The sequence below is a fragment of the Aotus nancymaae genome, unplaced genomic scaffold, assembly GCF_030222135.1.
Source record: "Aotus nancymaae isolate 86718 unplaced genomic scaffold, 86718_ANA_hifiasm-v0.15.2.pri h1tg000053l, whole genome shotgun sequence".
Taxonomy (NCBI): domain Eukaryota; kingdom Metazoa; phylum Chordata; class Mammalia; order Primates; family Aotidae; genus Aotus; species Aotus nancymaae.
In genome coordinates this window covers 29,852,652-29,866,669 of record NW_026988467.1, presented here as the reverse complement: position 1 = coordinate 29,866,669, position 14,018 = coordinate 29,852,652, and the positions used below count along the sequence as shown (strand labels likewise).

Here is a 14,018-nt window from a genome sequence, read left to right as displayed (position 1 = left end):
GAAATTCATTCTGAGATGCACTGGCAGTGGAAATGAAGCAATTATGCAGAATAAATGGGGCAGCTCGGGGAATAAGGGCCCCAGATTGCACTTGACTGCATTATTTCCCCTTTTACTCCTCCTCTCACACTTCCCCACCCCATTAAAATCATCTGTCCATTCAGATCCTTTGAGGCACCACACACCAGCTTCTCCCTCTCCAAATACCTTATCCTGCATTAGCCCTGTGGATTTGTGGCCCACCATGGGGAAATGGAGCTAGAGAAAATGACAGGCTCTGAGAAGACTAGGGGTACAAACCCTGGAGGAGAAGCAGGGGCTAAACAGGGGCTCTTAAGCCGTAGACTGAGCGGTGAATTCATACTTTAGTGTCATGCTTAAGGTTTTTTAATTCTAAAGTGTTATAGATACCATATTGCCCAAAATTTCCACAACTGTCCTAATTTCAAGTATTTTGTCCCATGAGGCCGTATGTTAAATGATGTCTCCTACATAAGTCTAGTGAGAAGTAGGCCATAGTGTTTCTGTATGATTTAGTCTACTGCTAGGAAGTCTTGTTTCCATCTCGACATTTATTCCAGTGTTTCAGATATTTTGGAGGAGGGGAAGAGGTATGATTGCAATTATCTCTGGAGATTTAGGGGTGCCGTAGTATTCATCTCACACTTTTCAACTAAGATAATCAAAATTTGTCTTTTACCCCAGTGTCTTCCTCATTGGAATCACCTGGGTAATTTGTCCCCAAATTTTCTTATGAAAAGTTCTGAACATACCAAAAAGTTGAAATAATTATACAGTGAATGTCCATGTATCCTATCTAGATTCTGCAGCTAACATTTACCATACTTGTCTTATTACATATTTGTCCAACTGTCCATCCCCCTCTCCATCATCAGCTCATCTTTTCTTAATGCATTTCACAATAAATTGCAGGCATCAGCATACTTCAGTCCTAAATACTTCAGTATATCATTAACTAGAGTTCAATATTTTTTTTTCTCTTAAGGTAAAATATATATACAACAAAATGCACAGATTTGAAAACACTATTCTGTAAGTTTTGACAGAGGCATACATTGATGTAGTATAAATCCCTATCAACATCACCTCAGAAATTCCCTCTTTCCCCTTCCCAGCCATTCTCCACTCCTGTACCCCACAGAGGCAACCACTGCCCTGATTTTTTTCTATCATAGATTAACTTTATTCTGAGAACTCCATATAAATAGAACCAGGTAGTATGTACCCTTGTATAAGGCTTCTTTTATTCAGCATAGTATTTTTGAAATTCATCCATGTTGTTGCACATATTAATATTTTGTTCCTCTTTATTGATGAATAACTCCATTGTATGGATATACCACAGGTTTGGGGACTATTATGAATAAAGCGACTATGAACATATTTGTACAAGACTTTTTATGAATGTATGTTTTCATTTTGCTTGAGTAAATTCCTAGGGATGGAATTTCTGAGTTATAGGGTAGATGAATGTTTAGTTTTATAAAAAATTGCCAGACTGATTTCCAAAGTGGTTGTGCTATTCCTGTGAAGTGGTTTAAAAACACTGTTTCAGCTGGGTATGGTGGCTCATGCCTATAATCCCAACACTTTGGGAGGCCAAGGTAGAAGGATCACTTGAACTCAGGAGTTTAAGACCAGCCTGGGCAGGAAGGCAAGACACCATCTCTACACAAAATTTAAAAATTAGCTAGGTGTCATGGTGTGTGACTGTACTTCGGAGGCTGAGGCAGGAGAATCACTTGAGCCCAGGAATTTCAGGCTGCAGTGAGCCATAATTGTACCACTGTACTCTAGCTTGGGTGACAGAGTAAGACCTTGTCTCAAAAAAATAATAATAAAATAAAAACACTGCTTCTCTGCTCCCCCCACCAAAAAATTCTTAGCTAATTCTTTGATCAGGAGTGGGGCCCAGGTAGTAAGTGGTATTTCCGACATGTACCACTGTGGTTCTTATTTGCACCTGGAGGTGAGAGTCACTGAAGGTTTAACATTTAACTCTAGTTTAAAGACCTTTTGGGCTGGGCACAGTGGCTCACGCCTGTAATCTCAGCACTTTGGGAGGCTGAGGCAGGTGGATCACGAGGTCAGGAGATTGAGACCATCCTGGCCAACATGGTGAAACCCCGTCTCTACTAAAAAATACAAAAATCAGCTGGGCGTGGTGGTACGTGCCTGTAGTCCCAGCTACTCAGGAGGCTGAGCAGAACCCAGGAGGGAGAGGTTGCAGTGAGCTGAGATCACGCCACTGCAGTCCAGCCTGGTGCCTGGCGACAGAGTGAGACTGTCTCAAAAAGAAAAAAAAGAAAATAAAAGACCTTTAGGTGCCTATGATAAGTACAAAAAGTTGACTTTTTTTTCTACTTTGAAAACTGGCTTTCTGTTGCTATACCCTTTTTTCCTTTACTTTTTTTTTCTTTTGCTGCTATAAAGATGTGTTGGTGTTCTTGGATTATTTGGACATCAGAGTTCACTGAGTCAAACGATCTGCTTTTTAATCCCAGCTTTGCCACTTTGTAACTGTATAAGTTTGAGCAAGTTACTCATCAGTGTCCTTTTCTATAAAATATGATTTCTATTATGTATTCCAAGGCTGTGAAGATACAAGCACCTGACTCAAAAGTTTTCTGAAATTTACTATAGGACAGCAGTGGAAATAGAGTTATCCAGTGCCCTCTTCAATCCCCAGAATAAGTGAGATTCCTTAATTCTGCCTTTCTGAACAAAAGCAGATTGACAGTTCTTTTCTTTGGTTCCATAATATGGCTCTGGATGGTGAGGCTGTGAATGTCAGTGGTTGGAGAGCTGTCACCACTTCCTGTAACAATTGGAGTATAATTACCTCTTGTCTTACAAGTATGTAAAACTCCAAATCAGTAGGATAGGGATTTTGAATTGGTTTTCCATTCCCGATGGTGACATGGGCTGATCCTTCTCTTCACCATCCCCATGTAACCCACAACACATCTTTGCAAGACTGCTGGTTAGAGTTGGTTTTAAGAGAACAGTGAAGAGCTGTGTAGCAGCTGAGGTCATAGTTTATTCTGGATTACTGAGCATCAAGTCAATAACAACGACAACAAAAGCAACCTACCATCTGAAGCCTGGCCTGTTCCCTCTGAGGAAACAGGCTTGGAGACTGTCATCCGAGTCTACTTCATATGGTTCTGGTCCACACAGACTGTACTGGTCCCTGAGCATTACAGACAGTTGGTGTGTGTGGCTCCTGACAAGATTTTATATCAAATCCTCAGTACTTGCTGGAAGACAAAAAAAAAAAAAAAAAAAAAAAAAAAAAACTCTTGAAAAGATCTTATAAGTGATGTGGCTTCTCTCACTGTTCAACCATTTAAATGAGGATTTTCCAGTCAGCACCAGGAAGAATGCACTTGAGTCCAGCATGGGCACAGATGAGGCTTCTAAATCCAGTTAGAAGTGCCAGGCTTCAGCTCCTTTCTGAACAGGAGGGCTGAGGATTCTCCTTCACATCCTCCCAGACAACTACTGAGCATGCAGCATGCATTCTTTGCCTTCCTAGGAAGGTAGTTTTCAGATTATTGGAGGTTGCTCTGGGCGCCAGTTATCAGTGATAACTAACAAAGATCCAGGGAAAATGATGGCTGCTAATGAGCTTCTTTTCAAGTTTATGGCCTCCCTGAGTGTTTGTCTGTGGAACCCTCATGCTTTTGTAAAGGGGTACAGGACAGAGGGGACAAGGGAAGAGATCAGATGGCCTGCTATCTGAAGCATGTGCCTGGCTTCAATAGTCCCCTTTTGGGTTGGTTTTATTCTGTAATGTGTCCCCTGAGAAGACAGACTAAGCAGCCTAGGTTACCCTGCAATTTCTCCAAACTATTTGCATGAAATACTGCAGGCAAAAAGCCCAGCCCCTGATTGGCTGTTGCTAGGTAACAACATAATCATCAGGAAATTAGGCTGTCCTTTTTTTTTCCCCCAACACGGAGTATGTGTGTGATTGCAGTGTTGTGCAGGAAGAGAGAGGGAGTGGAACAAAGACAGATAAATGGGATGATCTTGAAGGCGGGGACACCACAGCCACAAACCTGCATCCCACGGTAGGACAATCTGCTTTGGGTTGGGCTCTTTACTCAGTCAAACCAATATTGGTACATTTTCCTTTTTATAACAATGGCAAAGCTAGGAGGGCCCTGCAGACAGCAGGAACAGAAGCTCTAATAGAAGCAACTTTGAGATTTGAAGTGCTTTCTAGAAGCAAGAGGTAGTATTTAATATGTGGGAATGACTCGAGTGAGGTGAGTAAATGAATGTGTCTGGAGAATGTGTATAGGCAGATAAGAATCCATTAGTATGGCCGTAGAGCGCCTGCAAGGAACAGAATGTGAGAATGTGCATGTGAATGAGGCGTGACAGAAAAACCAACCATGCTTTAAGATAGGAAAGGAAGCCCATAAGCCCAAGTTTAGAACTGTGTCTGTTATGACTTCGCCAGTGTTTAGCATGTGGTCCTAGCATTAGGACCTTATAGACCAGACTGGTGGATAAAGAGGCAGCAGACTAAAGAAAGCATTTGTGTATGTGCATGTGTGTGTATGCACGCATGTGTGCACACAGCTGAAGCACCTAGTTCGTTTTCAAGATTGTGTCCTGAATAACAGTGTGCAGAGCCCTGGCAAGTACACAGCCACACCTGGACGCTTCCACTGGGTAATGAGTATCCATGAAGACCCTGAGCACTTTCCTTTCCCTCTGTGCTAGCCCCAGGTGGCTTTCTTGCCTCTAACCTCCCTTATCTTGTCTTCCTTTTGAGTTCCCTAGCAATGACCCTGCCCTTACACTAGAGCCTCAGTTGCAATACAGCATACTTCATTGGCTTGCTACAACCCCAGCCAAGCTAATTGCCGTTTGCCATTCATTGTCTGCCAGATTAATGACTCCTCGTGTGTCTGGTTGCCCATCCCTCCTCTGAGATTCCTCTGTGTACTCTCTCTGGCTTGTCTTTCCCTTCTTCCGGCTCCTCAGCTCAGCCTCTCTCAGCTCCACATCTGAATTTTTGCAAGCTATTTAATTTAAATGCTAAAATAGAAGCACTGCCTTTTTTTTTTTTTTTTTTTTTTTTGGCTGATCAAAGGGAATAGTACCAGGCATGATGCAGAGGGGACCATTTTGTAGGAGTGGTAAAAAAATATGCAAATGTATCAGAAACAAGACAGAATATATGCCAATAACCAAGACTCAGAAGAAAAGATCCTCCCAAGCATACAATACCCTACAGTGATTTGCTGTCTCCAGTGGGTGAGCCTAACAAGACTCAAAGTTCCTGCCCTGAAGGAAAAAGCCCATCACTAACCTACAGTGGCTCAAATCCCCTTTCTGAGTACATGTACTAAATGGAATGAACTTGATGCTCTGCAAAGCCTTTAGGACTTGAGGTACAGATCATCTTCCTCTTCTGTCTCCAGTGGTGACTTTCATTACCTTTCAGTTCTCAAACATTACAATAGAAAACAATCTCTGTTCCACTTCTGCTTCCCCACCATTCTCCAAGACAGTGGTTCTCAAAGTGTGGTCCCAGGACCAGCAGCCTCGGAAGTCTGGGGATGGGTGGGGCTCAGCAATCTGTTTTAACAAACCCTCCAGGTGATTTTGATATGTGCTCAAGTGTGAGAACCACTGTGGACCTGAAAATTTGCATTTTTAATAAGACCTCACTCTTTGCAAATCTCTGCTCTAAGAATAGAAAAGAGGGGACAATGTGTAATGAGAATTACATTCTCATTCCACCTAGAAAGCCCCCTACCCATTTCCAAAGTCCCAATCAGACCCATCTTTAAAGATCCATCCCAAATGAAACTTTAGCTGATGCAAGTGAAAGTTATCACTTTACAGCTCACTGCACTTCAGGGGTGCACAAACTAAGGGCCAAATCCAGGTCACCACTTGTTTATGTAAGGCCCTCAAGCTAAGAATAGTATTTGCATTTTCTTAATGGTTGGAAGGGGTGAGAAACTGAAGAAGAATATGCAGCAGAGACCATATGTGCTCTACAAGGCCTAACCTAGATACTGTCTGTCCCTTTACAGAGAAAAAAAATGCTGACTCCTGTTATATTTATGTGCTTTTCTTATTTTTTCTCTTAAACTGTTAACTTCTTAAAAACAGAGTCAATATCTGAGTCATTTTTGTTTTGCATTCAGTACCAAACATACAGTAATTGTTCAATAAATATGGAAAAGGCAGATGATGGTAGTTGGGTGAGCTGCTTGGGCAGCTGACAAGTGCTGTGGGAATCCAAAAGAGATGGGCTTTTATACTTGACCACTTTGTGGCTGTCGCATCCATAAAATAAGAACAATGTTTTTCTCCACCTTAAGTAGATGATGAGCATCCAGAAGTTCATACTAATGGAATTTACTCTAGTAACTAGAATAGTAGAAAACAGCTGGGAGCTGCCCAGCAGCCTGAAAAACAAGATTAGCATTGAAAACGTCCATAAATGGATAAGTTAACAATAAGCAAAAAGCTTAAAATTTCAGGTGGATTTCTGATGTCCAGTAAAAAGTGTTCACGGAATTATATACTACCATGGTTAAAGGAGCCCCTAGCAGCGATGCTGCAGGAATTCCACCTGCCCCGTGTTTGCCCAGCCTCTGCTTGAACACCTCCACCAACTAGGAACTCGCATCCTCATGGCCAGCCCCACTCTACTTTTTAAACAGCTCCAGTTGTTAGGAAGCACTGTTTGCTATTCAGTTGAAATCTATCTTCTTATAATTTCCACCCTGTAGTCCTAGTTCTGCATGCTTTAATTATCAAAATTTGCTACCTACATTTTATAAATATGATAAAAGAGGTAGGGTAGAATTATGCTTGACTGGAAAGAATGGGAGGTTGAGGGGGATCTATCCATTTAGATAATTTTCCCCTGCAAATAGGGAACAGGTTAGAAATACAAGAAGCTAAAAGCCAAGATGTATGCTAACTGAAAAAAGGCAAACTTGTGAGTATAAAATGGAATACAATATTGCAAATATGGCAAGAAGCAAAAGGCTGGTGGTCACAGTAGATCATAGGCCAACCACAGATGTGCATGCCATGTTTCTGCTAGAAAGGAATGTTAATAGCAATTAAAGGCTATTATTTGGGGCAAATGAGGGTAAGGAGGCTCCAGAGCTTGGCCCAGGGGACTCTGGAATTGCTTTGTGATTCCAGAGCTATGAAACAGCTGCCAGGACAAGTTGCCAGAGCAGAAGCAAGCAGGAGGAAGTCTCCTGGGAAGGGCTGGGCCCTCTAAGTGGTAGCTGGGCCAAAGCTGTGAGGCCTTCAAGAGGGAACTGTCCCAAAGAAGATGGATGAAAGAAGTGGAGAAAGGAAGCTAGAAATTCAAGTTATACTCCTGCTTATAATGTAAGGTAGGCTTAAGACTAATCCAAACACCCTGAGAACTGATGAAGCATTGCATGAACAATATCCCCAAGAAGAATGTGTACTGAATGTTCACTACTCTGGATTTCTAAAATGCTTTTACTGCACAGAGCTTGGAGTTATGCGGGGGATTGAATCTAGTAATAGCAATCTAGTCTCTCTCACTCCCCCTACATCCTGCCACACACCCACTACATACGCAACCCATGGCTTACATCTGTCCTGGTTGTCACTTCATCCAACTTCATCTGTAGGTGAGGGGTTTTCTTTTCTTTTCTTTCCTCCACTTCCCTCCTTCTCTCCTTCCCTCCTTCCCTCCTTCCCTCCTTTCTTTTCTTTCTTTCTTTTATTTATTTCGTTTTCTTAACAAAAGACTCCTAGGATTTGAGAATGAGGCTTTTGGGAGCCTGGTGGAAAGTTTATGTGCAAGCCAGGACTAAGAGTGTAGTCAAAAATTGTAAGGGATTAAAAGCCCACATGTTTGAGAATCTTCCCTTCTCCACATTCGAGGCACTCCCACATTACAGCCTGGACACGAGCTCCAGAGTCAGACTATTCTGGTTTATGCCACTTAATAGTTTTATGATCTTAGAAAAGCTACTTTACCTCTCAGAACCTGTTGCCTCATGTAATTACTGCTCTGAAGCAATGCTGGAAAGATTAAGAGGCAAAGCAAATTGATCATTATAGAATGCCTGTTCTGTGCTGCACATGGTGCTAGGTGTCTTCTTTCTATGTATTTCTTAGGTGCTTGCATTTTTTTATTTACTTTTCCCAGTAATTCCTAATAATTGCTATTATTAGCACTGTTTCACAGATGAGGAAACCAAGGCCTGTGGAGGTTAAGTAATCTGTCTCAGGTCTTCTAGCTGGGGCAGAGACAGGAATCAAAACAGCTTCCTCCAACTATGAAGCTCCTCCTTCTTTCTTATAAATCATGACTCCCTGAGCCTGTGCCCAGCATGTGGTGGGCAATCAGAAAAGGTGGGCACCTCTATCCCCTCTCTTCTGTGGGACAGTTGTTTTTGTTTTATATTACTTTTCAATTAAATGATTGCAAATGATTTTGTAAACATTGCTAACCAGGACCAGCCTGATGTGTAGATAATATATGTTGAAATACTTATGAACAGGAAAGGCCTACAAATGTCAGACATGCCCCAATTATTACTCAGAGTGTGATTTCGCAGATACCAGGCAGGACCTGTGAGAGTTCTAGTTGACATGTTTGCCTTAGATTGACACTGCTGTGGGAGGTACTCTTGTGAGAGAAGCTCGTAAACAGAAGGCTATGGGAACCAAGTTAACTTCATAAGAACTGACCGACCCAGCAAGGACTGGACGAGAATAAGCACAGGTAATTCTGCCTCTTGTGCGTGGACTTTGAAACCTTGGTTTCCATTCCTACACCTGCTATTTGCTAGCTCTGGGACTCCGATAAGTTACAAGGCCTCTATGAACCTCAATTGTCTGTGGGAAAAACGAGGAAGTAATCTCTGTACCAGAAGGTGGCTGTGATGAATAAATGAGATCATGTCCCTAAGCAAGCAATAAATGGCAAGAATTATTATCATTTACCAGTGGCTGGCCTGAGAACACTGGCCTCCTAATGGATAAAAGACCATCTACATACCTAATTAAGGCCCTTGTGATGGGAGATGGCAGTCTCTCTTTAGAATATATCGAAGTGCTTAAAGCCCCATTCCCTTAGTCTCCTCATAGGGGATGTGAAGGGAAACTCCAAGAGAGGCAGGCTGTACCCTTGGAAGAAGCTCTAGGGGAAGCATGCTCAGATCTTCACAGGAAAACAGGGCACCCAGTACAGTCGCTGCTTCTCCAGGGCACTCTCAACACTAGTGCTCATGAAAGTCAGCAAACTCCTTGACTCCAGTGTTACAAAGAATTAAGTGGTAGCTGTAGGGCCACTGGTAGGCCTAAGATACAGCCCAATTTTAGGGGTGGAAGAAGAGAAAAAGAAGGTGAGTAAGTATTTCTAGATAAGTTTTTAGGCCCTTGAGCTTTATTCTGAAAGCCTGATCATTAGCCGTTTCCCATGATCCCCATGTTGGCCTAGTCATACTTGTCAGGACATAGCAGTGGCATAATGGCGGGCGTATCACAGTTTAACCATCAGGCCAGTTCAAGGCTGAGCAGGAGCAGCCGAAAATGGCAAGCTCTAGAAATAGTGGCTGTGTGTATGTGCACATGTGCATGTGTGCTGCGTGTGCTGTGTGTGCGCTTTGTGTATGTGCTGTGTGTGCTTTGCAGTGTGTGTACACTGTGTGATGTGTGTGCACACACTGCGCGATGTGTGTGCACACACTGCGCGATGTGTGTGCACACTGCGCGATGTGTGCACACCATGTGTGCGCTGTGTGCCTTGTGTATGTGCTATGTGCACTTTGTGTGTGTGCGTGCTATGTGTACCATGTGTGCGTGTGTGTGTGCTATATGCTTTGTATATGTACACTTTGGTTATTTGTGCTGTGTGGGTATGCTGTGTGTGTGCTCTGTGGAGAGATTTAGTATGGAGAGATTTTGTTTTTAAGATGAGGGCTCACTATGTTGCCCTGGCTGGTCGTGAACTCCTGTGCTCAAGAAGTCTTCCCACCTCAGCTTGGGTAGCTGGGATCACAGGTGTTCATCACCACACCCAGCTTGGAGAGATTTTTATAGGGGTCTTTTTTTTATAGCAGATTAGAATATATCGAAGTGCTTAAAGCCCCATTCCCTTAGTCTCCTCATAGGGGATGTGAAGGGAAACTCCAAGAGAGGCAGGCTGTACCCTTGGAAGAAGCTCTAGGGGAAGCATGCTCAGATCTTTTATAGGGGTCTTTTTTGTGGCCTTGGCTACTGAGATTTCTATGTACAAATCCCCAAAATGCATACCATTATGAAGGCTAAACAAGGAAGAGCTGACTGAGATTACAGCATAAAAAAATTTACTCTGGGCCGGGCGCAGTGGCTCACGTCTGTAATCCCAGTACTTTGGGAGGCGGAGGTGGACAGATCACCAGAGGCCAGGAATTCGAAACCAGCCTGGCCAACGTAGTAAGCCCTATCTCTACTAAAAATATAAAAATTAGCCAGGCGTGGTGGTGCAGGTGTGTAACCCCAGCTACTCAGGAGGCTGAGGCAGGAGAATCACTTGAACCCAGAAAACAGAGGTTGCAGTGAGCCAAGATCATACCACTGTACTCCAGCCTAGACAAGAGAGCAAGATTCCATCTCAAAAAAAAATTACTCTGTTACTAGACACAGAATTTTTCTAACTTTGAGTTTATTGAAGGAAATTATAATATCTTTTTTCTCTGAGGGAAAAAAAGTCACTTCTATCCTACCTTAACATACTCTCTTTGTAATCCACACCTAAGCTGTGTTGGATGTTTTAAATGCATTGTTTTACCTATTATTTAAAACCAATAAGGCTGCACTACAGGCCATTTTACAGAAGAGGCAAATGAGGTACAGAGAGGTTAAGTAATTTGGCCAGGGTTGCATTCCTGTATGTGTACCCTGCCCTGGCAATGTTTGCTCATTTTTACAGAGTAGAACTTCTCTCCCCTTTTCTAAACCCTTTCATGATACTTTGCCTTTGTGTGATTTTTGTTTCTGGAATGCTTTCTCATACCTGTGTTGTTTCGTTTTCCAGAAGCTCTGGGAGGTAGGTAGGGGTAAGGTAGGGGTAAGGTATTACCATCTCCACGTAATGCTGCTGCCTAGCTCCCACCTAGTCAACGTGTGGCTGAGTCTAGTCCCAGCCTCTGGCCAGGACCTTCTACATCTGCTCTTTGCAGTGACCGCAATTCCACATCCATCACTTCAACACCACTCATCTTTCATTTTCCCCTCTCATTCCATTCCCAAATCAAAATTTACATCTCCTGGGCCCTATTAACAGTAGCCATCTGGACCCACAAATTTGAGTAAAGGTGCTAATGGCTGCTAATAGCTTCAAAGGTCCCTTCTCAGATAACATGGTATTTCCAGTGTGGTTCAGTATCTTAACCTCGGGTTCCTCAGGAGGTGAAGAGATTCCCAAAGAGCTTCAAGCTTTATTCATTCCTTATTTAATAAAATCTTACTGTTGCTGGCCCAGCACCATGTTAGGCATTTAGGAATCTAAAAATAATGGAATCGCCGCCTAGTGAGTAAAATCAGCAGTCCTGCTATGCTATTAAAGTTCAGAAGAAGGCACCAAATCCAGGCTGGGGTACAGAAGGGAAGTCCCTAAGAGGAGCAGACATTATAGCTGAACTGCAAAGGGTGAACGTGCTCTGCCAGGGAAATGGGGAATGAGGGGTCTAGGGAGCAGCCTAGGCAGAGGAAGAGGTCTGGGCAAGGCATGAGACAGTGTGTGACTAATTCTGGAATCGGCTGTGTGGGGGCACGTGGTAGGCAATGAAGCTGGAGAGAAACAGGAAGATCCCTAAACTGAGTAATGCCAGCATTCTCTTCTTTCCACGTGGAGGTATTTTGAGGTTTCAACAGGGAAGAACTACATTTGGTAACTCTTCCCATCCCAACTTCTAGCCCCTTTTTGCAGGGCTTCATTATGACCTTCTTATGGCATCAATGTGATGGCCCTTTTAAATCTCATATTAGAGTTGGTAGTGGGACCCGTTAGAGCAGTGGCTCTCATACTTCATAGGCATCAGAATCTCCCAGAAGGCTGTGAAAACACAGACTGCTGAGCCCCATTCCCAGAATTTCTGATTCCGTAGGTCTGAAGTGGTGCCTGAAAATTTGCATTTTTGGAGAGTTGCCAAGGGACCACATTTTTGAGAAGCCTTGCATTGGAGCATGCAAAGCCGTTATATTAACAAAGCTGTTTTTAATGCCTTTGCACCCTTTTTACCATTAGTTTCATTTGACCTTTTTAGGCTGGTCAGGTTGAGTATTAGGCAACATAATCGTTCCCTAAGGCCGCCTTAACAAAGTACCACAAACTGGGTGGCTTAAAACAACACAAATGTATCATGTCACTGTTCTGGAGGCTGGAAGTATAAAATCCATGTGTCAGCAGGGCCATGCTCCCCCTGTCCTTCCTTGCCTCTTCCTCGCTTCTGATGGCTGCAGGTGTTCTTTGGCTGGTGGCAGCATAGTTCCAATCTCTGCCTTCATCTTCACATGACTGGCTTCTCCCCATGTGTGCCTGTGTCTCATGTGGTGTTCTTTTATAAGGACACTGCTTATTTTTGATTAGGGGCCCACAGAAGACACAAAATGTATATTGCCTTGCCGCAGAGTAGTGAGACCAGAGCTGCCCGAGTCTAGACAAACTCATCCATCCCCTGTCCCCAAGCACTCAGCATCTGCACATTGTGGCTTTCACTGTACATCCTTTCCAAAAGACAGCAAATCTTTCTTTTTCCTCCTCATATTCTTCAACCAACCAGCACCAGCTTGTAATAGAAACACTTTATAGAACTTACCTTTTATAAATTAGGAAGAAAATAGTAAGGTTTCGGAAAGAGTTTATTCATTTAAATGTATAGTGTTTTGCTTCACAGTGAAATCATTCTATTTGGATTGCTAGGACTGTATGATCAGCTTTAATTTCTCATCCTTCATTTCTGTCTTTCTTGGCCTTCATTTGCTTACTTTGGTTGCTAGAGACACTAAAGATGGCAACATGCGGAGGACAGGGGAGAGGGAGGGACCTTTTGAGGCTGTTTGAGCTGCATTCATTTGGACTGCTCCCAGTGAGTCAGTGGCTTCAAACTGGAACAAATCAGGACACTTATGTTCATGCAGCAGCCAGGAGGTGTAAGGAGGCTTCCCGCAGGACCCCCCAAGACGTGGGAGTCTGAATCTTCTGTTATTATTGCCTTATGCCTCTGGCGGAGAAGCAACCAGAGAGGAGAAGCAGAGCCACAGCAAAGGAATACGTTCACTCATCTCTTCAGACTCGCCATACCAAGCCACCGCATGATAATACCAGCAGCCATGATGGGCTGACTAGACTTCTCATTTCCTGCCCAGCTCTGATTCCATTAGGAAAAACCTCACCCTGCCTTACCCCAGGGCTTTAGGCTAGATTTGGAGAGCGGTTTTCAGTATCCTTCCCCTCTGCTTTCCCGGAACCTCTGTCACAGCTGTAATCCACAGCAAATGGATTTCCCTGACACTGGGGACAAAGGCCTAGTGTTTACTAGACTTGGCGGCTCCTGGGAGGGCAGAACCATCAGCATTTCTCCAGCTGCTGGTCTCAGGCCCTGTGGGCAGCAGAGACCTGTAATAAGATCACTATCCAAGCCACTTATAGTCAGCACATCATTCAAAGTGGCCCCTTGCGGTTAGGAGCGGAGAAGTGACTGAAATAGGAATCACAGCCCTTCAGAGTCAGGTCTCATACAAAACCACACAGTGAGTGGGAACCCAGAGAAAAACAGACTTCTAGTTCTGGATGTTAGCCATTAATGAAATTTGGCTGTGATTTATATGGGATGGGTGGCCTTGGGGAAGAAATAAGAAACTAGTTAGAAGGAAGAGAAGGGAGGAATAAGAGTAGGAATTAAAAGGAAATTGAAAAGGAGTGGGTAAAATGCTGAAAGCCTGCATAAGGATTCAGACTTTCTCATGAGGGTCAC

At 43.4% G+C, this 14,018-nt stretch overlaps 1 protein-coding gene across 8 annotated transcripts in view; it reads left to right on the top strand.

The window, feature by feature from the left end:
- PHC2 (polyhomeotic homolog 2) overlaps positions 1-14,018 on the top strand; it is a 102,281-nt gene that overhangs the window by 32,209 nt on the left and 56,054 nt on the right. For 2 of the 8 annotated variants that reach the window (XM_064363665.1, XM_064363663.1), the window contains exon 1: positions 3,618-4,097. The exons of the other annotated variants lie outside the window; for them this stretch is intronic. The gene's annotated coding sequence lies outside the window, so the exon portion shown is untranslated. Of the gene's footprint in view, positions 1-3,617; positions 4,098-14,018 lie in introns of those variants that run through there. 8 annotated transcript variants of the gene reach the window in all.